Source organism: Bidens hawaiensis, unplaced genomic scaffold (genome assembly GCF_021521415.1).
Source record: "Bidens hawaiensis isolate Kalapana, Puna unplaced genomic scaffold, B.hawaiensis_p1.1 tig00419463_1, whole genome shotgun sequence".
NCBI lineage: Eukaryota > Viridiplantae > Streptophyta > Magnoliopsida > Asterales > Asteraceae > Bidens > Bidens hawaiensis.
Window position 1 is genome coordinate 503,523 of NW_027504871.1, and position 26,203 is coordinate 529,725.

At 37.9% G+C, this 26,203-nt stretch overlaps 1 non-coding gene across 1 annotated transcript; it reads left to right on the forward strand.

The window, feature by feature from the left end:
• Nucleotides 1-25,355: 25,355 nt before the first annotated feature.
• Nucleotides 25,356-25,426, forward strand: TRNAG-UCC (transfer RNA glycine (anticodon UCC)). Its single transcript has one exon. It is a non-coding gene; the product is annotated as a tRNA-Gly (tRNA).
• The last annotated feature ends 777 nt before the right edge of the window (nt 25,427-26,203 follow it).

Consider the following 26,203-nt stretch of genomic DNA (forward strand, 5'->3'; position numbering starts at 1 on the left):
AGGGTTCATTTGGATTTTAACACTATTATAGCACTATTTTTTTTTCATAAGGGATGGTACACCCCGACCCAAAGAGTAGGCCCGTCAATGGCTATAGTAGCCCATTTACGTAAAGAAATGGAAACGACTTGATTAAAACTTACACTAAAATGTAGATAAAAGTATTCTCGGAATACCCCATTTTATCAATACTAATTATTTTCTTATCAAATTTAACCAAATTGTTAAACTTGAGGGGTCTGATCAAATAGTTAAAGTTAGGGGACTAAAATTGACAACTTAGCAAACTTGAAAAAAATCACTAAAGAAATAGTCACTTGTCAAACATTTTATACTCAACGTAAGCATTTATCACCCAACCAAGGTAGGGATCAGCTCGGTACCGGTATCGAAAATCCCGATCTTGAAAATCGTAAGTTTTTGGTACCGGTACACGAAATGTTCGATTCGATACCGATATTTAAGATAAAATTCGGGAAATATCAGTACCAGTACCGGTCTTGAAAACTCAAAATCTTGGTACCGATTCGGTACCGACGGTACCAAATCGGTACCGGTTCGGTACCATTATTGATTCGATACCGGTATCAATCGGTACTAATACCGATTTTGCTCATCCCTAAATCAAGATTTTTGTTTGGCTAAACATTCAATTCAAAACATACGAACATAAGAAAAAAAAAAGGTTGCCAAAACCGCGTTTTGCTACTACAAAATACAAACATATTAATAATTACGTTACTTGTAAAAGGTAACATAATTATTAATTTATTATTACTTTACATGTTTTATTGTTGCAGTTTACTAATAACTAGTGATTCATCTGCGCGTTGTGCGAGGAAACTGGTCGGTAACACCCGGATGTTGCAGTCGCGAGTTAACATGAAGTTGGTCAGTTGTTATGGTATCGGAAGTAAATCTAAAAAATGAATTCTTAAAATAAGAAACCAAAAAATGTAGCAGCACATATATAACGAATTATAAAAAAATTAACATATGTCTTCGGTTGGTAAACCCGAGCGTCGTCGGTTGCGATCGTTGAGGCGGTGAGCATACATGAATTTGGTCAGTATACATCGTGCCCGTTACGGTACTGGAACTAAAAATATTCTAAAAGTTGAGGCGGACCAATGGGGTGTCGTCGTTCGTTAAAATTGGGTGTCTGTAAAACCCGAGCGTTGTCGGTCGCGATCGTTGAGGTGGTGAGTCTACATGAATGTAGTCGGTACTAAAAAAAATTCGTTACAATACCGGAACTAAAAAAATTCGTTCGGTTACATTCGTCACGATACCGGAACTAAAGCGAACAATTATAAAACTTGAGGCGGACCAATGGGGTGGCGTGATCACTAAACCCGGACGTTGTTCAAACCTGAGAATTATCTGTTTCGAGTGTTGAGGTGGTGAGAGTACGCGAATTCAATCGCTTAAAAAAATAACAAAAAAATAAATTCGATGTCAGTTGGTTAACGACACAATAAAGAAAAAAGCTAAATGTTAATGCAACTTTCCCAAGAATCGAACCAGGGCAAAGAAGAAAAACAACTTCTAACGAACACACCTTAGCCACCCATGTAAAACAAACTTCTGTGTTTGCATTTCATAAATATCTAATATATTTGAAAAATAAATCATGGAACTTATTTCCCTTATGTGGCGCCAAGAGGCTCCTTTACCTATATGCTAATGATTTCTCGTGCGCGTTGCGTTAAATTATGTTGGTAAAACTTAAGTGTTGCAGCGGCAAGCTAATGCGAACTCTGTCAGTATCAGCTGCGTTCATTACGTTACCGGATTAAAACTGAAACACAGATTCTTCAAATTAATATATTAGAAAAAAAAAACAAAAAAATGTAACTACGCTCATATAACTTATTGTATAAAAATTTAATTAACTTAAAACAACGTTTTTCAGTTGGTAAAACCTGAGCATTGCGACGGTGATTCGACTTCTATTCAGCTGGTATCGGTTACGTTTTACGGTACCATAACTAATAACAAAAGATAAATTCGTGAAATTAACAAATAAAGTGACTATTAGCATATGCATATAAAAGAAATTAAAACATATAGAGCGGCTTTATTCGGTCGGTAAAAACTGGACGTTGGTAAAACCCGAGCGTTAAACGGCAAACAGACGCAAATATGGTTAGTATTTGATAGGTTCGTTGGGTATAAGCATAGCTTAAAAACAAACAATAAAACAAACCAAAAAACATACTTTGAAAGTAAAAAAAAAAACAATAAAATAATCAAATTGAATATGTGGCGCTAACCTTTCTCTTTTACTTCTATATAAATAATTACTCTACAACAAAATGTAACCAAGTAATTAACTGTTATCATCCAGTCCAATAAAGTATCCAACTAAATAATATCTTAAGCATGAACAACAAGACACAATTTTTTTTAGAACTCTCGATGACTCTTTTATATTTATATATGTAAGGCCCAACACATAAAACTCCTTATGGCCCCTTTTATACCTAAACAATCATCAAAAAGAAGTAACTTAATCCAACAAAACTTAGTAAACTATTAAATTAATCTTATCCAATAAACATGACACAAAATATAACTCTATAATTATTTAAACCTAACTTATTCAAAACTAAACCTTAATTCTTTTTTTCATCAAGATTAACGTCTTCATTCTCCTAAAGTCTTCGGCTCTATAGTTTGATACTCCATAACTGGTTCGACATTTCTGACTAGGGCACTACCTCATATAGCCACCATAATGTTGTCCGTAACTATTGAAATACCAATGTGTTTCTTTTGGCCTAATTGGTTGATCTTCACCCCGTTTGATTGTAGCACCTACTTCCAATTTCTTCCGCCAATTATTTCCAAGGTAACAATCATTTCACATTGGTTTCTCTCATTCTTTCACTTCTAAACAATAGTAGAAACATCCAACCTCAATCAAATTACACAATAAATTCCTTGGTCGATATGTCCCTCCTCTCTCTTCTATGGTTGCTAAATGACCCCCCTGAGCCTCTGCTGATCTCGTTAATTTCTTCTGCACAACTTATCCTAACATTATATAATTAAGTTATTCATAAATCTGTAAGATTAGCAGTTTAATATTGGTATACCCAGAGATTACCTATATAATTGTTGGTAAGACGATCAACATAACATAATCACATTTGAGATCATTTTAATAGAATACAACTCATGTGACCCATTATCCAAACTTGTCAAACGTGTAACAGTTTAAAAAGGGTTAACAAGCTTGTAATACAATTCTCAACAAATTAAACATGTCGAAAACTACTTGGCGAGTTCCTTTATTATCTCTTGAACTGTTAGTTGACATTTTAAATTAATTTACAATGTTTTTTATTTTACTATTCTAGCTTTTAACAGGGTTATGTTATTCTATAAAGGGGAACAAAAATGAGAAGGATGAGAAAAATTTGTGGGAAAAAAAAGGGATAATACCATAAAAAACCAATCTACCTTTTGATTTTGATCATAAAAGTCCCTCCATACTTTTTTACATATTAAAGTCCTTGCACTTGATATTTTTAAACATATTTGTGAAGTTTCTTTAAAAAATTAACTTGAAACCGGAAGCACCGGTAAATGGTTTTACTTTAAACTTGCGTGTCTTATAAAAGAAAAGAAGAATATTACGTGGGCATTTTTGTGGATGTGCTTGAACAAAATAAATTAAAGGAGTTAACCAAACATTTAACCCCGGAACAATAAGGAAACGAAACGGTAGTTGTAGACCATGGCGGTTTCTACCTTCTTCCTTCCACGAGACGCCTGAAAATCCTAACAGCTGAGAGGGTGAAGAAGACGATACCCTATGGTTACTGAGTTGCTTTTGGAAACAGACTTTTAATGTCTTTTAACCAGTTAGTATTAGCTTCTCCAATCGCATCAATTTCACAATCTTAATAAGAATTTTACCAGACAAATGATTACCGGAAACGTCTAAGTCTGTTAACACAGGTAAATTAGTTAGCCACCATGAACGTGATTCGAGATCTCCGACATTATATATTAGGAGCGATTCGAGTTCTCCGGCGGAATCTCGCTAGAGAACGAGTTAAACATATTGTGTTTCGAGGAAGACGCATGTCGCTTAAATGGCTACTGGACCAACCGACAGCGCGCCAATCATGGAGCCGAAGAAGTAGATCTGCTCCAGCCGGTGAGTGCACCGAGTCATAGAGATTAATTTTGACCATGAGCGGCGATGGCCGTTGAAGCATTGCAAAATGAGACGGAAGGAGACATGAAAAGCGAATTGGTAGCCGATGAGATGGTGACCGGAGATACGGTGGTTGTGTAGAAGAAGATGAATATAAATAAGAAGTAAATTGTATTGAGTCTTGTAATCTATTTAATTTATCTCAAAATAATTTGTTTCAAAATTAAAGATATTAATAATTGTCCATTGAGCAATAAATAAGCTATTTCAAGTTATTTCACAAGCATGTTAAAAAACAAGTAAAGGGACTTTAATACGCAAAAAAGAGTAAAGGGACTTTTGTGAGTAAAATCAAAATGTAAGTTGGTTTTTTATGATACCCAAAAAAAAAGAAGAAAAAACTCCTATGAAAAATACTAAAAAATTAATTAAAAAAATCATAATTCAAAAAAAAAAAGTAAAAAAAAATGTTTTCACAGTCTTGCTCATTCTAAAAAAAAGACACAATATTTAGGAAAAAAGATTATTTTGTCTTTTTATTTATCATTGTGTTTTTTGTTTAATTTTGTCATTAATTGTGTATTTTTTCTTGGCATTGTGTTTTTTGTACTTGATATTAGTGTTATATTACTCATCATTGTGTTATAATTTGCTCGGCACTGCGTTATAATTTGCGATCTATTTTGTATATCTTATCTATCGTTGTGTTTTTTGTTTATTTTCGTCATTCTGTTTTGTTTTTTTTCGACATTGTGTCTTTTTGGTGGTTTTTTTAACTCGAAAAACGGGGGAAATATTTTAGTTTTTTTTTCTTTTTTTCTTTATATTTTGAGTTATGATTTTTTATGATTTTTTTTACTTTTATGGTTTTTTTTGTGTGACCACAATCATTCTCACACTTATCATTTTTGTCTCTTTTTACATTTAATTTTTCCCCTTTCAACAAGTTTTAGTGACTTGTTTAATTTCAATACAACTTGATCACGATCAGGGTTAAACACATAGCAACCCAAAAGTTTATTATTTTCTTGTCGGGTTTGCATCGTTGTGAAATCACCACTTAAATTAATAATAACTATATTACCATTTTATTTTTCAGTTAAAATGACAACCATTAGTCATTACACAACACAAAAAGGATATCAAGATTCTATTTTATTTATCGATTTGGTTAATTGTAGGTCCCTATTCGGGTGGATCTAACAACATCTTTGGATCAACCTAACTTAGTGCTAGCGGAAATCACACTAAGCAACCAAGAGGTCCCGGATCTTGAGTTTATTTTCGGTTAAGGAAAGGTGAGAGCCGAGAGATGAGAAGAGAAAGAGTTAGAATTTTTGTCAAAAGGTTTTCTATTGAATTTTCCACGCTTACTTCTCATGGCATGCTTCCTATTTATAGGGAAGCATGCATGAGAAGTAAAACACATCCAATGCCCAATGGGCTTCTTTACAATGGACCGTGGCCCAACTACGTACAAAATGATCTATCGGCCCAAATACATAACCAAATCAATACAAAAGACTAAATATACAAAATGGGGCCTAACAATCTTCCTCTAGTCTTTAGTATTGGAACCCGTCGGTGTCGTATACCAAGCATTCGTCCTCGGTTAGTGGAAGTTCAACAAGTCTACGCACGAACCTGTTGAAGGCTTCCACTATCCGGTCGGTATTTTGACGTCCCAAATCCTCGACGGTTCCCAACGGCTTGTTATAGAGCTTCTTGACATCTTCAATGTGCAGTCCCATAAGCTCATGCTCGTCAAACATTCTGATCTCGTGCATGTCACGGCAATGAATGACGGCCTCGCCGGTTGTGTTGTCGAACTCCCAATCGATGAAGTCTCGGAGAGTGTTGGGAAGATAGGGCTTGCCATGATAAATCTCGTGACATTCTTTCGGCGCCTTGTATCTCCACATCGTGCGAGGCTCTCCGGTAGCCGGGTTTATTTCTTTTGGGTTCTTGTACTTGCGACCCTTATTCGGCTCGAGGTCCTTGTAGTTGACTCTCGATTGACGTTGTAGATAAGTCGGGACCCAACTTTCCAGCGTACTTCCAGTAGCACCATGACCTAGAGCTTTCTGTAGATAGTTCAGATCAAGCTCAGGTAGAGTCTTCAGCTCGTGATGACTGAGATAGATGAGGTCTCCGCTGTAACGTCTGATGGCCCAAACGTTATTCCACTGATCATACCTTGCATATACGATCAGCGAGTCGTCATGATACGGATAGTTGAGCACGCGGGCAGACGCACAGCTTAAGACAATGTGCGTCTTTCGCTTCTTCTTTGGCGGATGGCCAATGACAGGATTCGTTGCTGGAGCCTTGTATCTCCACATCGTGCGAGGCTCTCCGGTAGCCGGGTTTATTTCTTTTGGGTTCTTGTACTTGCGACCCTTATTCGGCTCGAGGTCCTTGTAGTTGACTCTCGATTGACGTTGTAGATAAGTCGGGACCCAACTTTCCAGCGTACTTCCAGTAGCACCATGACCTAGAGTTTTCTATAGATAGTTCAGATCAAGCTCAGGTAGAGTCTTCAGCTCGTGATGACTGAGATAGATGAGGTCCCCGCTGTAACGTCTGATGGCCCAAACGCTATTCCACTGATCATACCTTGCATATACGATCAGCGAGTCGTCATGATACGGATGGTTGAGCACGCGGGCAAACGCACAGCTTGAGACAATGTGCGTCTTTCGCTTCTTCTTTGGCGGATGGAGTATCCGGATTTGGCGAGTAGTTAATGTCATCGTCTTGTTCATTTACTGCCTTCTCCGTTCCCGTTCCCTCGATGAATTCCTCAAAGCTCATATTTGCATTAATAAAATCAACGATCACACCTGTATTGTCAGTCGGAGAGATGATATCTTTATACAAGCTGTCAAGTAATGAGTCATCCTCTCTGACTTTGCTGGCTGAACCGGGTTAGAAGGGTCTTGAGCATCGTGTTGAGAGTGTGGAGGTGATTGAGTGTTATCTCCACCTCCACCTCCACCTCCACCTCCTGCCGCCCCGGCCCCTCCATCTCTACCACCACCGTTGCCACCATCACCATCATTATCATCAAAGCTGTCATGAACTTCATCGTCATCGTCATCTTCTTCTTCATCATCATCATCATCATCGTCTTCATCACCATCATCTTCTTCATCACTATCATAACCTCCACCAACACCGCTAGATTGGCCGCCTTGTTGTACTAACCGACCAACAGTCGCCTCTCTTCAGACACAACAGCCTGTACGCCTCGCACGGTCACAGAGGGACCTGCGGTAGGTTGTGAACCACCAACTTGAGAAGTCTCACCCTACCTTCTCCAAGTTCCAAAGACAGCGTCAAGCCTATCCTCCAGACCATGAAAATCATCTTCATGAATACCCATTAGGTTTGAGGCCGCTTGGTACTTTCCCACCATTTCTTCATTCGTCTTGACTTGAAGCTCATTTAGACGATCTTGCATCTTTAGTTTCCCTTGAACACTCTCCATTTCGGCTCTGAGCGTATCGAGAGAGGTGGAGGAAGCAAGTTGATTTTCCAAATTAGCAACTCTTGAGTTTGTAGCTTCCTTTTCAACATCCCACCTTCTCGTAGCATCTTCTATCTTCTTGTTGACGCTTGATTTGAGAGCACTAGCACTTGGTAAATCTCTTTCAAGTGTAGCCAGTCTGTCTCCAAGTCTAGCGTGATCTGCTCTCAAATTAGCGTTTTCAGAGGCCTGACGGTTCATTAAAGCCTGTAGATTCTGGATTCGGGTGTGGAAGGTGTTTGTCAATAACCTCTGATTTTCAGCAATTTCATCACTTGCTGCCTTCTGTTCTTCCAACACCCGGATCCTTTCTTTCAGATCTACCTTTTCCTTTTCATCCTCAAGAGCCTTTTGCTTCATATCTTTGATGAGCTTGAGGAGCACTATTTCTCTTTCCGCCCTTTTAGCGTTTGATTCCTCCAGTGCGATGATCCTATCGAGGATAGGATCAACGTACACTGGAGTTATCGAAGACATCCCTCGGGAGATGGGTTTGGGTGAGATAATGGTGGATGGTGGGGTGGTGGTTGTTGCGGGTGGTGAGGTTGTTGGCAAAGGTAAGGTGATGGCTTAAGTAAGGATTGGTGGAGTTATAGTGGTGGGTGGAGTTGGTTTTATTGTGGATGGTGTGACGGTTTGGGTTGGGGAAGTAAGGATGGTTTTGCTCCATAGGCTTGTTGTTTGTATTGGGGAGCTAAAGACTGATGAAGTGAATATGGATGAGGTTGGTTGTGTAGGTGGTGTTAAGGCTTGAGTTGGTTCAGGTTGGGTTTGTTGTTATGGTGGTGAGTGTGGTAAGGAAGGTATTTTGGGTAGGAATGTTGAAATTGGTTGGTCTGTTGGTGACGGTTTAGGTGAGGATTCATGTGAGTCATGAAGTAGGGTCTTGGTTTTCTTGGCTTTGGTTTTCTTTCTGGTTTTTGGTGGCTTGTAGGTAGGGATTTGTATTTTAGTTACATCTAGGGTTTTAAGGGCTTGGGCCAGGGCTTCTTTGGTTATTTTTGGTTGGTCTGAGGGCTTGTCTTGTGAGGGAGACTTGACATGAGACTTGGTTGACATCTGGGAGTCTCCAAGTCTCCTCAAACGCTTCAGGGGCGGCTGGTCTTCTTCCTCCTCCTCAAGTTCTATCAATTTGCCTTTTTCAGCCGCCTTCCTCTTCAAATCATGCTTGGCCTTTGTTCGATCCTCGGCCGGCTCATCTGATGAGTCTTGTTCACCTTCAACTACGGGTTCATCATCACCGTCACCTTTACCAGACGCCTCTTCCCCAGCAGGCTCTGTCTCTTCAAATAAACCAAACTTGGGCCTAGGTCGTGATCCCGTATACTGATGACCTCTGCCCTTGGTGCTCAACAACACACCAAAAACTGACACCTTGATCTCATGTACATGAATTGGCTCGGGGTGTGACTTCTTGTCCTTTGCCTTCTTGAATCTCGGCCTTTGAACATATGGAATCATATCATCTAACAACAGCTGCACGAATCTCGGGTACATCAACCATGTAGCCCCGCTCTTGATGTTCGCAAGCATGCACAAAAATATCCGTCTTGAGTAATTGAATTTCTCCTTGTTGGTCAATGCGGACATAATACGAACCCAGTCTGTACTCATGCTATCAAATCCACTTCGAATGTCTGTGAAACAATGAGTGATAATGTGGAAGAGAAATCTCTAGTATGGTGACAGATGACTCTTCTTTAAGCTCTTCAATACCCCATCTAAGCAACGAAACCTTCCAGCTTCTTTTTGTTTCCTCTCTCATACTTGTAATCGGGCTGGTCATCAATCTTTAACACCCTTCTAATGTCATCTTCGGTAATAGTCAATTCCTGTCTGGCAACGGTTGTTGTAAACGACAGAGAATCATCTGCAACCCTAGCCAATGCCCAGAAATCTAAGACCCACTTGTAGTAAATGGCTGGATCTGCAGTGATAGCATAGGCAAGAGGTGATTGCCTGAGCCCCTTGACCATAGGAGTGAACACCTTATCAGCCTTTGCCTTAGGCAACTCGAGAACACAGAAGTTGTTATGACCCTGAAATTAAAAGCCAAGAGCTCATGAGAATCATCATTAAGACAAAAACAAAACAAACAAGATATATACATAGGCATTAAGTATTTACATATTAGATAAATTAGATTTAATACTATCATTATGTACATTTTAGATTTAATAAGTTAATAAGTCAATTTTAGTCAATTTATAAGTTAATTAGTTCATAAAGTGCAAAGATCAAGTTCAAAACAGTCCACTAGAACAAACAGTTTATTTGATTAAAAACAGATCAGTAGCAATTTGTTTGAGACCTCTGAAAATTTTGCTAAGTATGGGTTTTTCGCATGAGACATTGTTTCACTTCGCATGATCAAGCTAAGCGAAACAGAAATCATTTCGCTTCGCATGTTTAAGCGAAGCGAAACAGAAATCATTTCGCTTCGCATGTTCAAGCGAAGCGAAACTTTTTTAAGCGAAAAAAATTTCCTTAGCAGCCTTGTGTAATTCCTTTTTCCTATTCTTTAGAGTCGCCCATATCTGAATTAGGGTTCTGGAAAATTTGAACATGAAACCTCCTTGTTTACACGGTCAATTTGAACTTATAGAACCTATGAATGAACCTAGATCTACAAGCTTTACAATAAACCTAAAAATTAATAAAGATGGTAATCGAGATCTAAAGCCTTTAAGATCAGATACTGAACATAATATGAACCCCAATTTAGGAAGATCTGTTCAAATATCCAGCCGACGGTTCATAAGAACCGTCACCTCGATCTTGAGGAACCTAGAGATGAGAAGATGAAAGATATATGATGTTGTAAAGCTATACCGGAGGTGGATATTCTGGATTCAATGGCATGGTTGTGATTATGAGGGCCGGATTCTTTGAAAAATGGAAGAAGATCTGGGTTTGAGAGTTTGAAGATTTGAGAGAGATGAGAGTAAAACCTAAAAGTGTTTGGTGAATAGTGAAAGATATTTTAGGTTTCCCATATATATAGGGTCAGCCTATCTCGCGATAAGGTCAAAACATCGTGAGTATTCACCGAAAATACACTCTCAGTCCTCGATCTTTAAAAATATTTGCATTTTCAAACCCGAAAAACATTTACCCACCGAATCCGAGCACATGATTATTTATAAGGTTTTTTTCTTTTGTCGGTCCTTAACTGTTAACATGTGCACGATCGATCTCTTTTGTCAAAACAAAACATAATAAAAGAAGACACTAAAATAAAATAAAAAATAGAATTAAAATTAAAATTAAAGATAAGATAAAATAAAGTAAATAAAAATTAAAAATTAAACTATGCAGATACTTAAAAATTTAAAACATTTTAAAGCTAAAATCAATAATATTAAATTAATTTACATAGTATTTTCTTTGATTAATTTTCAAAGAATGATCACGATATGGAATCATATTGATTTGCAAAACCCTAAATCGCGTTACCATTTTGAAATTATTGTGACACAAGTTCATCATGGACTGTAGATATTGTCCTCCTTTTTAACTTGACAAGTGTTTTGATGCCAGAAATGATATGTTTAAAGTACAATTAGGCACGGTGATTATGTGGTCCCCACTTAATCAGACATGTTACTGATTCCATCATATCTCAGGCCTACTTTGTGTTAACTTATCACTTCAACTTGACTTAGACCTTTCTTAGTTGATCACAGTAATCTTATTAACACACTTGACACTTTGACTTTGTGCACTTGAAACTTTGTACACTTAACTCGATCTAGAAAGATTAAAATAAGGCAGAAGTTCAGGCCATAACAATCAGGTCGGATAATACCATATTATCGCGCAGAGAAAGTCCAAGGCTTGAACAAAAGAAAGAAAATAAAACAAAGCAGAAGATTCAGGGTCTTAACAATCAGGTCGGATAATACCATATTATCGCGCAGGAGAAAGTCCAAGGCTTGAATCAAAATAAATGAAGAAATAACGTAGAAGTTAAAATTCCTAGAACTGACTCTTTTGCTGACTTCTTTTCTTTTGTTTTCTGACTATTTTATTTTCTTTTTCTTGCTTTTCTTGACTTTTTACTTGACTCTTTTCTTGACTCAATGAAAATTAAAATTGACACTGACTTTCATAAGACGACTGTGATCAGGTAAAGAGAGGCTTGGGTATGACATGTATAGTTACATTTTTGCCTTCATGAATATGACTTCACGGAATCATGCAACCGCTTCATAATTGTATATCCACTAGTACCGGCATTAGTTTAAGTTTATATCACCTGACTCTTTTTTGTTTGTCAAGCCTACCTACACATCTATGAATGATCTTGTAGTCTTTTGTTCTACTCTTTTAACGCGCTAGAATCATTACATACCAACGTACTATCACTTTCCAATGGTCGGATCAATTTCTCAAAATTTGAAAATTTTAATTATCCGACTCCCTCTAAGCAGGAGCTCCCTCTAAACGGGACAATTCCTTTTAGTTTTTCTTAAAAGTAATATAAAATCTTTTTGGTAAATCAAATGATTTGTTTTTTGCTTTTCTTAAGATGAACTGAAAATCTTTTTGGTGAGTTAAACTTAACTCATTTTCTCCCTCTAAAATTGTGACATATTTGAAAAATATTTACAGTTTTAAATTAAAAGATAAACGATAAAGTTTACTGAAAGGAAATCATGCCCAATGACTCAACGAGAAACAAAAATCGGGCACGACTGAAAGCTTTTGTAAAGAGATCTGCAAAGTTAAAATCAGTATGGACCTATTTTATGTCGACAAGCTTGCGATCATAACAATCACGAATAAAATGTATCCGGATGTCAATGTGCTTAGTCTTTGAGTGCTGGGCCTGGTTTTTGACAATAGCAACGGCCGCCTCATTATCACATTTGATCGTTGATCCATAGAAATTCAAACCGTAATCCAGCAGCTGATGCTGGATCCATATCACTTGAGAGCAGCAGCTGGATGCGGCGATGTACTCGGCTTCGGCTGTGGATGTAGACACAGTGACTTGTTTCTTGCACTGCCATGAGATCAACCGATCTCCCAGAAATTGACATCCACCAGATGTGGATTTTCTGTCCAAGTTGCACCCCCCATAATCACTGTCGGTGTAAGCATGAAGTTCCAAAGGAGAATCTTTTGGATATCAAAGACCCAAACGAGGTCTCCCTTTCAAGTATCTGAAGATACGCTTGACAGCAGTCATGTGGGATTCTCTTGGGTCAGACTGATATCTGGCACACTGACAAACAGGGAACATGATGTCCGGTCTGCTTGCAATGAGATACATTAAGGAACCAATCATTGACCTATAAAGGTGTTGATCGACTGGTTTTCCTGATGGATCAGGAGCGAGAACATGACGCGTAGTGATTGGTGTCATGAAAGCCGTTGAGTCCTTGAAACCAAATTTCTGAACAATGTCATGAACGTACTTTTTTTGGTGAATTAAAGTCCCGTCCTTCTTTTGCTCAACTTGTAAGCCCAGGAAGAAAGTCATCTCCCCTAAGGAACTCATTTCAAATCGCTTCTGCATAATCTCAGAAAACTCCTTGCACAGAGTCTCATTCGTGGACCCGAAGATAATGTCATCAACATACACTTGGACGAGAATCAAATCATCCTTCATTTTCTTGACAAAGAGAGTTTGATCAACAATGCCTCTTTTGTATCCATTCTTTACTAAATGATCAGCCAGTGTGGCATACCAAGCACGAGGAGCTTGGTGAAGACCATAGAGTGCTTTGTCAAGTCGGTAAACGTGGTCAGGATAATTTGGGTCTTCAAAACCTGGTGGTTGGCTAACAAATATTTCTTCTTTTACTTTCCTGTACAAGAAAGCAGTCTTCACATCCATTTGATATACTTTGAAATTCATGTACGAGGCATAGGCCAAAAAGATACAAATTGCTTCCAATCTGGCCACCGGTGCATAAACCTCATCGTAATCAAGTTCTTCTCGTTGCCAAAAACCTTGCACAACTAACCGGGCTTTATTTCTTATAATCACTCCCTTGTCGTCTTTCTTATTACGGAACACCCATTTTGTTTCGATTGGCTTCTTGTGATCTGGTTTCTTCACTAGCCTCCAAACATTTAGCTTCTTGAACTGTAACAGTTCTTCTTGCATTGCTTCAACCCAAGAGTTCTCTTTCAATGCAACTTTGTAATCCTTGGGCTCAACCTGTGAAATAAAACAAGCAAAAAGACATCTGTTAATGTTACCAGAGGTGCTGCATGTTTGGATTCCAGCGGACGGATCTCCAATGATGTTCTCAGTCAGATGTCGGCGATGGATTGGTAACTATGGAATTTGTTCGACACTCTCAACTGGTGTTGCCTCAAGCTCAATGGTCAAGCTCTCTATGGGATGAAAGACTGCGGTCACATCGACAATAGCATTTGGTTGGGGATCGCTTGCATCTTCCTCTTGATCAACCAAATGTTCCTGAGCGATGGTGCCTTCACATAGGTTGTCGTAGAAAGGTACGACGATTGCAGTTACCGACGATGAGTCAGTGCTGCGAGAAGTTCCAATAGGAACGGTGTCATTTTGCACATTCTTTTGAATAGCTTCCTCAGCAGATCCATGAATGTCTTCTTCAGAGGAAGGTGTAGGAACTGATTCAACTATACTTGGATCATCAGTTGGGGAAGTTTCCATTTGGTGGGTTTGTTGATCTGCCGGTTGATTGGTCTGGTGGTTTTCCACATTGTCGGCTGACATAAATGAGTCGGTGTCTGAACCATCTGTGTCTTCGACAGCGGGTATTTCAGTAGAGACTGCAGATGTTTTCATGTTGACTACCGGGACTGGTTGATTAGCCACATGTGGAGCATTAAGTGCAGGTGTAGGTGCAGCAATCTGAATATCTGTCAGACCTTTCACAACGGTGTGCATAAAAATTGACTGATCAACAATTGTCGGAGTTGGTGCAGAAACAACAGGAGACATCACTGGTGCAGAAGGTGGTACATACATTCCTCGAAACTGCCTGAACAAGCCTTCATAATTAAACCTCCAATCAGGATCATTGTGTGCATCGGTAGGGTTTAGTTCTTGCCAATCAATGTTGTAGGACTCCAAAATCACTCGGGATTTCTTGTTGAAGACACGATAAGCACTTTTGTCAGCGGAATAACCAACAAAATAGCACTCATCCGCCTTTTCAGCAAACTTTGAAGTTGTAGCAACATTTGACTAAAGCACTGTGCAAGGACATCCGAATGTCTTGAAGAAATTAACCCTTGGCTTGTTTCCATAAAAGACTTCATAAGGTGTCTTATTCAGTCTTTTGTTCAGCAACACACGACTCTGAGTTAGCAAGCAGTATTAATGGCTTCCCCCAGAAGAATAAAGGAAGTTTGGAGTATGACAGCATGGTTCTTGCGGCTTCAACCAGTGTACGATTTCGTCGTTCAGCCACCCCGTTTTGTTCAGGAGTGTAGGGTGCACTGAATTGACAAAGAATCCCCTTGTTGTGACAGAATTCGTTGATTACTTTGTTGCAGAATTCTGTTCCATTGTCACTTCTAACGCACTTGACGCTTTTGTCCGTCTGATTCTCAACCAACACAATAAATCTGATAAGAAACTGAGATGTCTCATCCTTGTGTCATAGTAGAAAAGTGCAACTGAAACGCGAGTAATCATCAATAATAACCAGACAATAGGCATTTTGACCTATTGCCATTGGTTGAACGGGACCAAAAAGATCCATATGCAACAGTTGAAGAGTGGAGTTTATGGAATTGACAGTCTTAGGGCGGTGAGGGAGTTTGTGCTGTTTGCATTTAGAGCAAGATAAACATTTTTCAGCACAATGAAAAGATTTTACAGGCAAGCCCCTCACATGGTCACCTTTAACCAACTTATTCAAGTTCTTAAAGTTGACATGCCCTAGATGACGATGCCATAAGGATGAGTCGTTCTCCGAGGCCTTGGACATCAAGCAGGAAGCAGTCCGCATGGAATAATTGCTTCTCATGTCCAGAATATAAGCGTCATTGTGCCTTGGAGTACGCATCCTAATCCACTCTTCAGGAACTTTAAAGCCTGGTTTAAGAATAAGACATTTATTTGCAGTGAAAAGAGTTGAAAATTTCTTATCGCAGATTTGAGAGACACTGAGTAAGTTGTGGTTGAGTTGTTCCACAAGATTGACTTCGTCGAAGGTCAATGTCCCATTTGAGACCTTGCCTTGTTTCGTGATTTCTCCTCCTATGTCACCAGCGAAGGAGACATGTCCACCATCGAATGGTATAATGTCAAACAACAGGGACTCATCTCCGGTCACACCCCGATCCAGGGCCTAGGAGTGTGACCATCAGTTGGTACCTGTTTTGTAAATATATCAGAGTAGCGGGTTTATTTTAGCAGAAGTCTTAAATATGAAAATATTAATTTACAGCATCAAAACTACTCGGGAATTAAACACCCGAGTTTCAGTTTTACAAAATCATAATATTAATTATACAAGGATTTATATTTATCAAAAACGAGCCATCTGTACCGATCTTTTAATAACTCCCATCCTTGTATATCATCTATAGTCATCTAGTTACCTGCTAGGTGGGAAAAACACGTCAGCTATATGCTGGTGAAACGTTGACTCGATAAAACATTTATAACAGTCGGTAAATACAAACATAGTTTTCTGTTTCACAAACTCAGCAGGAACGCCTGTCCATTCCCGGGATTTGTACCACTGCCCTACACACACAATTCAAAGGTTCCCCGAGTATATAGCCCCTGTTCGGAGACAACCTTCCCCTAGGCTATATAACCCTGTTGGAGAACCGGTTATGACTGACTTGGTTTTAATTATCAGTTATGTTTGGATCCAGACACATGTGTATTCGGTCTGAGTTGCCTTTTATTTTCTATTTTGTATTATGACGATTTTAGAGATTATATCTCATGCAAACATTTATCAGACTCTTTGTAATAAACAACCTGTCTATTACAAGAGTAAAATCAGTTCAGACAGTAAAAGGTTAACGTGTTCACCTCGTATATCAGTAGTAAATATCAACCTCCTTGACTTCAGTATGCTATTAACCTATATTCATAATAGGTATGCATAAGTACCTAGTTGGTATAATTCAGCAGACTTTAAGTCTGTTACAGTTTCAGCAGACTCGAAGTCTGATCAGCAGACTTGAAGTCTGGTTCAGTTCAGCAGACTCGAGGTCTGATCAGCAGACTTAATGTCTGATTCAGTTCAGCAGACTCGAGGTCTGATCAGCAGACTTAATGTCTGATTCAGTTCAGCAGACTCGAGGTTTGATCAGCAGACTTAGGTAGCGTTTGGTATGTAGGAATGATAGGGGGAATGGAATGATTCATTGTATAGGAATGAAAAAAGTGGTGTTTGGTTGCTCAATGGAATGGAATCATCCATTACACATGGAATCCCATTCCATCAAAACCATTCCTTCCCACCCCCTTCTTTTTTTTCATTCCATTCCTTCTACACCCTACTTTCTCAACATCACCACTACTTAACAACAACAACTACCACTACCATCGCCACCACCAACACCTAACCGCCACCGTCACCACCACCACCACCGCCTCCGCCACCACCACCCTACCACCAGTGCAACCACCCTCACCGCCGCCGCCGCCGCCATTGTCACTGTAACCACCGTAAACATTGTCACCACCGTGCCTAACCATCACCGCCACCACCACTTTCACTGCCTGACCACCACCACCATCACTACCAATGCTATCACCACCACCCCGCCGCCGCCGCCACTACCACCACCATTTTCGTTACCAAAGCTAACCCCACCACAGTCGCCATTGATTTTTTATTTTATAATTTTTTTTGCTAAAAAATATTTTTGGATAGGAGTATTTTTATTATTTCTATTTCATTCATACAATTTTTTTGGATACCAAACAACATTAAGTAATAATTCATTTAATTCACATAGGTTAACCAAACAAGACAAAGTAATGGAATGATCCATTTCATTCCACTCTCCATTCCATTCCTTCTCCCATTCCATTTTCCCTTCATTCCATTACCTCCAACCAAACATACCATTAATGTCTGATTCAGTTCAGCAGACTCGAGGTCTGATCAGCAGACTTAATGTCTGATTCAGTTCAGCAGACTCGAGGTCTGATCAGCAGACTTAATGTCTGACCTAACCTTAGTATAGTTATAGTTGTTTTATGAAAATACTTTGGATTTACATATGACGTTTGGAAAAGCACGCTTTGGCCTAATAAAGGATATCACGTTGACAAACTTCTCCAGGTAAGCAAACGGGTCCCGCGGTTGATTGGGATTTGTACGAATTGCTTTCCTCAGGCAAGAAGAGTCTACTTATGTTCCCCCCCTTCCAGTTACTACATGCCCGTCAAAATAATAATTTTGATAACATCACTTCACGTGGAAGCAACGTCTTTGCTTTATAAAACATTACTTGAAAAATAATTACAGTTTAACGACTATAACCATAACCAGGTATTAATAACTATATATAACAGGCTTACTTAACCCTAATCCTACCTTATCCGGCTAGGCGAGAACAAAAGATGAGAAATTCAGCAGCAGTTCAGCTTGTATCTTGATTACGAGATCAGCAGTACGTTAAACAGCGTAACGACACCCCGGTTCTTCACGAAAACAGCCCTCGATACCCTAGAACACCCTTGGCATGATTACCCAGGTTATGTGTGTGAAAACAAGTGTGAAAATGGGATGAATGGGCTGTGTTCGTGGCTACCCTATTTATAGCCGCTTTTGTGCATCTTCGCGATATGCGAAGATGTTTGCCTGAGCATCTTCGCGATACGAGAAGTTGCTTAAGTCGGCGCCGCAATTCTGCATGTCAACCCCAGGCTGCCACGTGTCACCACGTCACTGGATAACGTTGAAATGTGTGCCAGCATCTTCGCTATACGCGAAGATGTCCTTCTTTGCATCTTCGCGATACGCGAAGATGTATAAGTTTTAGAAATTTCATTTTAGTCCTTCTTCTTTCAGATTTGGCATTTTTAGCCCTTCAACTTCTAATCTTGACATTTTTGGCCCAAAACTAGATGGGGTATTTTCATGGTGTTACATCTCCCGTCATATGTCGAGTACAGCCACTATCCAAGTACCAAATACTGTTGACAGGCCTTCCAGGCTGACCCTACATACATGAGCAGCTAGTTAGTAGAAGGGCCCCGAGACGAACTTGTCTCGGGAAAAGCAAACAGAAAATCACCCAATTTTATTTTATGATTCTTAAAAATGTAATCTTTTGGAGAATCTGAATCTGAAGTGCAATCACTCGAGGAACTTATGTTAAGATTTCCTCGGTTCTGAAAAGGTTTTCTTGATTGCCTTCGTTTTGGTTTGGGTTTAACTATCAAATCTTCTTTGTTTTCTTTGGTAAATGGTTTAGAGGGGTTTTTAGGGTTTTCAGCTTCTGACCCCTTGGCTAACCGCTTCCTTTCTCTTTGTGTTAGCCAGAAGGGTTTCTCGGGTTTGTTGGTTCTTTTAATTCTTGAATCCGTCTTACTGGCTGAGGTACAAGTTTGATAAGACATTTTCTTAGGTTAAAATTTAACTCAGCAAATGTCTGACCAAACTTACATTTAGCGTCTCTTTGTTGCTTATGCCAGTTCTTGCAATGTCTCGCAAGATGAGACGGATTTCCACACACAAAACAACATTTTCTTTTGTTACAATCATAGACAGGTTGATCACTGAAACATGTGGGATAAGGTGATGTGGTAGGGTTAACATATTGATAACCTCTATCTGAGAACACATTTGAATGATTAGATGCAAAGTAATTTGATTGCCTAGGTTTCTGACCAGAGTAGTAATAGGTACTATCAAATTGATCATAAAATTGAGAACCATTACTATAAGCAGTATTTTGTGAAAATGAAGTTTTCTTTGAAGGCACATATTTACACGACGTGCTTGGTTTTTCATTTTCAAAAACAGTTTCTTGTTTTCTCAAGTTCTCAAAATCACGATCAGTTGACGTGCAACTAGAACTTGTTCGTACATCAACTTTAGCTTCTTTTGTTTCATCAAAAACTGTTTCACACTCAGAATCAGACGAAGAATATTCACTTTCATTACATACATCATTACAACTGTCTTCACTTGTAGTTTCACAAAATACAGTTTTTGATTCCGACATCAAACATCCTAACATGGATTCACAAACTTTGTTACAGACAGGGTTATTAATACTTTTTGTTATACCCACACAAGACTCAAAACGTGGTTCTAATCCTCCATTTTGCTTAAAACCCTGATTAACCTTCCCACAATCACCATTATTTATATCACTTGCTCCACAAGACACATTAACGTTTGATTTATCAAATGATTGGATTGGAGCAACAATTTGAGATACTGCGGGAACAAATGTCACAGGTTTTGGTATCCTACCAACTCCGTATGCCATTTCTTCATCAGGAGAAGTATTATAGCTAAAGTAGGGCAAGCTGGTGTAGTTGTCATTGAATGGTGGTGGTACGGCGGTATAGTCGTACCCCAACCCCGCTTTAACTTTTGAGCTTCTCTGGGCTCTAATAAGATCATCTAATTTTCAGATGATGCCTCAAACCTTTCGACTTGTTTTTCCTTTTCTTTCTTATCAGAAACTTCGAGTTTTAATTTCTTAATTTCTTCTTTTAATCATTAATTATGTCCTTATAATAAATGACATTATGTTTTTCTAAAAAAATTTCAAGTCTAAGATTAGCTACATCATCGTGATGAGTTTTGATCTTTTCAATGTAGATCTTATCAGCTTTTACATATTCAGTGTTCAACTGACGAAGTTTTGCATTTTCTTTCAAAACTTCGTCTTGTAAGTATCTATAGTATGTAACCTTGTTAACACAAGCTTCCGTGCAAAGATTTCGTTTTACCTCATCAAGGTGCGATGCATTTGAACCAGCAGCAGAGGATGAAGAGGCTTCATTGTTTGAAGTGAAAACCATGCCAGCCATATTAAGAGGATTCTGCAGTTCTTGAAACTGTTCATCCCAATCCATACCAGTGTGGACCTCTGTTTGAGAGACAAGGGCTCTTGAGTTTGAGCTTGAGCTGCCCTGGTGTGGACGATTCCCGATTCTTGGAGCTAAGTTGTTTGGCTTATGTTCCTCAGGCCTCTTTCCATCAGCTTTCGCATTCTCTTCATCCGTTACTTCTGTCACATGAATATCGTTTACTGGTTTGGGAGGATTTGTGCACTCCCTGGCAAAATGGCCCATTTCTGCACAATTGTAGCATCGAAGCTTGCTCTTGTCGAAACCAATTCGCTTTCGATCAGAATCATTAAAGCTGTCTTTCCTGTGGGGTTTGATGAAGTTGGTGGCTCTTTGCACAGCCATGGCCATCTGGTACTTGATGTCCATTTTCTCAAGGTTCTTTTGATTGATGTCTTTCAAATCACCTATCTCAAACTGAGCTGGTAACAGATTCCCTTGCAATAGCTCTTCATGACAAGACAGAAAAGCTTTCACAAGTGTCACATTTGAGTCATTCAGCATGGGAATGGCTTCACAATAGCTGGAGGGCTTGTTTGCTTGAGGTTTTGTTGCAGAAATTCCATGTGCCTTCAGAGCTTGAGCAACTGCACTGTCAACTGCCTTTTGAAACGAACTTGCACTGGATGGAGTTGATGGGTTGCTGGTAGAGATGAATGCTGTTGATTGTGAAGGAACACTTGGTGAGTACTTAGGATTGGTCACAAGATACATATTCTGTTGGGTTTTGCTGACAAAAGCAGTTGGCACACTTGAAGATGTAGTACTCACTCTGGCTTGATTCAGAGAATTCATGTGATTGTTCATTCTCATCTGTTTATCCATTTCAAATGATTTGATAGTGGATATCAATTCACTGTTTGTCATCCCATTCAGATTGGTGGTTCTCTTGATCATTATTGTGTTTACACTCCAACTGTAAGGCAAAGAGTTCATCAACTTGTGATTGACCTCAGTGTTGGGAATGTTAACACCTGCAGCTCTTACTTTGACCATGAGTTTCTCAAACCTCTTCACTAAGTCGAGCACAGCTTCACCTTGACGATGGTTGAACATGTTGAATTCTTCCTTCAACAGTGCTTTCTTGTTTTCTCTAATTTCAGCATTTCCTTCAACCATCTCAACAAGAGCTTCCCATAATCCCTTGGCACTTCTGTGTTTACGTAGAGTCTCTGTGATCTCATTTGAAAGACAGACTGTCAACAGCAGATACGCTTTCTTGTCTTGTGCTAACTTATCCATATCATCTTGATCATAATTTTCTGGTGCCTTAGGTTGTTCCCCAGCATCAGTGCGAGTTACTGGAACTTGAGGACCCTCTTCAAAACATCTCATCAAATCAGTTTCAGTTAATGAGATAAAATTCATGAACCTCCATTTAAAATCAATAAAGTTATCATCTAAGGTCATAAACTTAGGAGGTTTTTGAGGTGTTCCCACTTGATTTTCCAAAAGCAAATAACCCTTCAATAGTTCTGAATCAATGCTGGCCATGGTCTAAGTAGTTACAAGCCTTCAACAAAGCTTAATCCTCAAAACAGTCAACACACACAACAGCTTCAAGCGAAGCGAAACAGCTTCAAGCGAAGCGAAAGAATCCTAAGCGAAGCGAAGGGATCCTAAGCGAAGCGAAGGGATCCAAGCGAAGCGAAAAGATTTTTAACTTTCTGAAAGCAAATCTTTCTTGGGATCTGTTTCACCCACTTTTGTCAGTACAAGTACAAGGTTTGGTACAATGCTTGTGCGAAGCGAAATTTTAACTTATCAAACTAACAACCTTGAAGCCCGTAAACACCACTTTTAACACTTTAAACTTTCACCAAGAACACTTTCTAAGACATTTTATGAAGTGTTTGCCGATTCTTTTTATCTTTTTGATATTTTTCTTGTTTTTGAAGATTTTCTTGTCAAGAACACTTGAACACTTATTTTCTTCTTTTTAAGATCAAAACCCAAGGTTGTGATCCAAAAACCCTCAACTAGTGAGCCCAAACTCTGATACCAATTGTAGGTCCCTATTCGGGTGGATCTAACAACGTCTTTGGATCAACCTAACTTAGTGCTAGCGGAAATCACACTAAGCAACCAAGAGGTCTCGGATCTTGAGTTTATTTTCGGTTAAGGAAAAGTGTGAGAGAGAGAGAGAGAGCCGAGAAATGAGAAGAGAAAGAGTTAGAATTTTTGCCAAAAGGTTTTCTATTGAATTTTCCACGCCTACTTCTCATGGCATGCTTCCTATTTATAGGAAGCATGCATGAGAAGTAAAACACATCCAATGCCCAATGAGCTTCTTTACAATGGACCGTGGCCCAACTACGTACAAAATAACCTATCGGTCCAAATACATAACCGAATCAATACAAAAAACTAAATGTACAAAATGGGGCCTAAAATTAATCAACTTGATTCTCAAACCGTCCTTAAAAAGCAAACAGTTGTTCCATTGTATATGGATTGACAACATGTAGCACGAAATCGGAAGAATATTCTTCTTTGTTATGCCTAACCTATACACGGTATCTAAGTTCATATAAGTAATTCAAGAAAGCAAAACGTAAAATAAAAAGAATATAGAAACTTCTATATATAAAAAGAGATTCGAGATGACCTCAAGAGAATCAAAACACACATAAGTATATCGCACATAAAACAATTTTATTTGTGCATGATGTTAATGCATCTGTTAGATTTCATTCTACTTTTATTTGTGCATGATGTTATTCCATATGGAAATATATGATGCTAATAGAATAATTCCATGTTTAATTACATGTTGGATGCCACCGAACAAAACGATAATTTTTTGATTATTGAGAACACGATATTGCAACAAACGTGACAAAAGGACATACATATGACAAAACAATGCAACAAACATTCATTTTTGTGGTTGGTTAAACTAATCAAGTTTAAAAGTTACCTACTAGTAAAATAAATAAAACCAAATATAGGCGAGGAAACATTTGTTCAAGCTTTGCCCATACGTCATAACCATGGGCGGACCCCACATAGAGCCCACCAGGTTCACGCGAACTCATTAGTTTTAAATTTTTACATATATTTAAAAATTTTCAACTAAGCCCATAAAATTTTTAGATGTGAACACATAGAAAAGAGTTCAAGGTGGCGCGTGGTATTGAATTCCTCATCCCTTAAACATTCTAGTCTTTTAAAGGTCCTGAGTTCGATTCTTTTTAGGGCTGGTTTTTGGCTTTTACGAATTATTGGAATGAAAAATGGAATGGATCATTATTATTCTAATATTATCCTATTAAATCATGACCACATTCGACAAAACAGGAATATGATATAAACCGAACATAAATTTGTAAGTGATTCTACAAATCGCTACCAAATCGAGTATTTATCTAAAAACTTATAAACATAATTAAAATTAAATAAAAATAAATGTCAAAGTTTCTTATTCTTTATGTATGGAACAATAAGTGCAATCACTCCACAATAGAGGGAAGAACAGATTCTGAAAGCTCCACTTCATGATGTTTTGTGAATCTAATATTCCACAGTACGTTAGTTTCATGATCTGAGAAGGAAAAAAACATATCATAAATTTCTGATTCATACCATTTTATATGACATGATTTTATATGGTTGACAATGGAACATATATGTAAAGAAAATGAAATTCACAGGATAAATATTAAATCGGACAGTTAAGAAATGGGTCATATAAATCGTCTAGACCGACTATACAAACATTCCAAGTCACTTTCACAGTTTCACATAATAATAATAATAATAATAATAATAATAATAATAATAATAATAATAATAATAATAATAATAATAATAATCAGACTATACAAACATTCCAAGTCACTTTCACAGTTTCACAAAATAATAATAATAATAATAATAATAATAATAATAATAATAATAATAATAATAATTATTATTATTATTATTATTACTACTACTACTATTATTATTATTATTATTATTATTATTATTATTATTATATATTTGACAATATTGTAAAACAATAATAGCTTGTTTTACTTGTTAACATAGTTGTCTATTTTAATTATCACATAGAATGAAATGTTAAATGACGGAAAAGAAGCAACATGAGAATGAAAAAGAATCTGAATTTTGTTTTTTTTTTCTTCATGGATTCCACATAATGTCACAAAGCGAGAACCACTTACAACTAGTGAAAGATCTATCATGCCCACTTCAAGAAATATGAACATATACAAATTCATAGCTTTTGGATAAACATGAAGCTAATCATCACAATAATTATTTCCTTCTCAAAGTTCAAGCAAGTAAACTATATATAGCGAAACACGCTTATAATATAACAACCAAAACCAATCGAGTAAGGAAAGTAATTAAATCATCATGATTTTAGAGAGACATTACGTATGAGCTTTAGAATAGTTGGTTTAACTCGACTATTTAGACCGACTTATAATTAATCTTCTAAGTATATCAACATACTACGATAGATGATTAACAATCCACAATACCTTTAAGACTTTTCAGCCATAATATGAATTACATAATTAAGTTTTTACTTTACAAACATATGAAGAAACTATTTATGCAAGTTTTGGCCTTTCTTCTTGTCTATCCTCATAATGATTCTAAAAATAGGTTTCACTTAACATAAAGAAATAGCGTTTGTAGTCCAACGGTTAGGATAATTGCCTTCCAAGCAATAGACCCGGTTCGACTCCCGGCAAACGCATGAAAATTATTTTTCTAAAAGTCTTTTAGACCCTTTAGTTCTGTTAAAACTTAAAACAATTTCGAATCCCTATAGTTTATACTTTTTATAATGCATACCGTATAATGCTATTATCCTCATTTGTTCTTTGAGTTATATATAAAAATATTGAAATTTCGGATGTTACAATACGGTTTCCTAATATGATGGTTATAGCTCTGAATTTACAAGATGAACAAATATACATGCACAAGCTTGTCTTAACATGATGATATGTTCGTTTATATGATCTTATCAGTCCATATGGGTTTATAATTTTCATATAATCATATTTGTAGAAGAAGGGAAAAATGAAGTTGGGCTGTGATGGGTGTAATTAAAACTACAATGACGGACTAATCATATGAAATTATATTCTATCCGAGAGTTTCTTCCATGCAGATCAGTCAGGTTTGTGTTTTCCAGGGACCCCATTCCATTCCAATTATATGCTGATCTCCACTGGGATTATACTAACGCCCCTATATTTGTTCAGAGTCTCTATGTTACTTAACATAACTAAATTCATTAACTAAAATATTATTTTGTGTCAAAAAACACAGAATCTTTACTTTATTATCCCAAACCAAAACGTTAAAAACAAATGTTATCACAGATTATTTGTCAAGTTTTATTAGAACAAGGTTGCGCGCCCATGTGCTGCGGTGAAAGTTTTATGTATATGTGTCCAATGAACGTGGCCGTGGCACCCCAAAACCGGGGCACGACGAAAAGTTGGATATACACAAAAACAAGGCC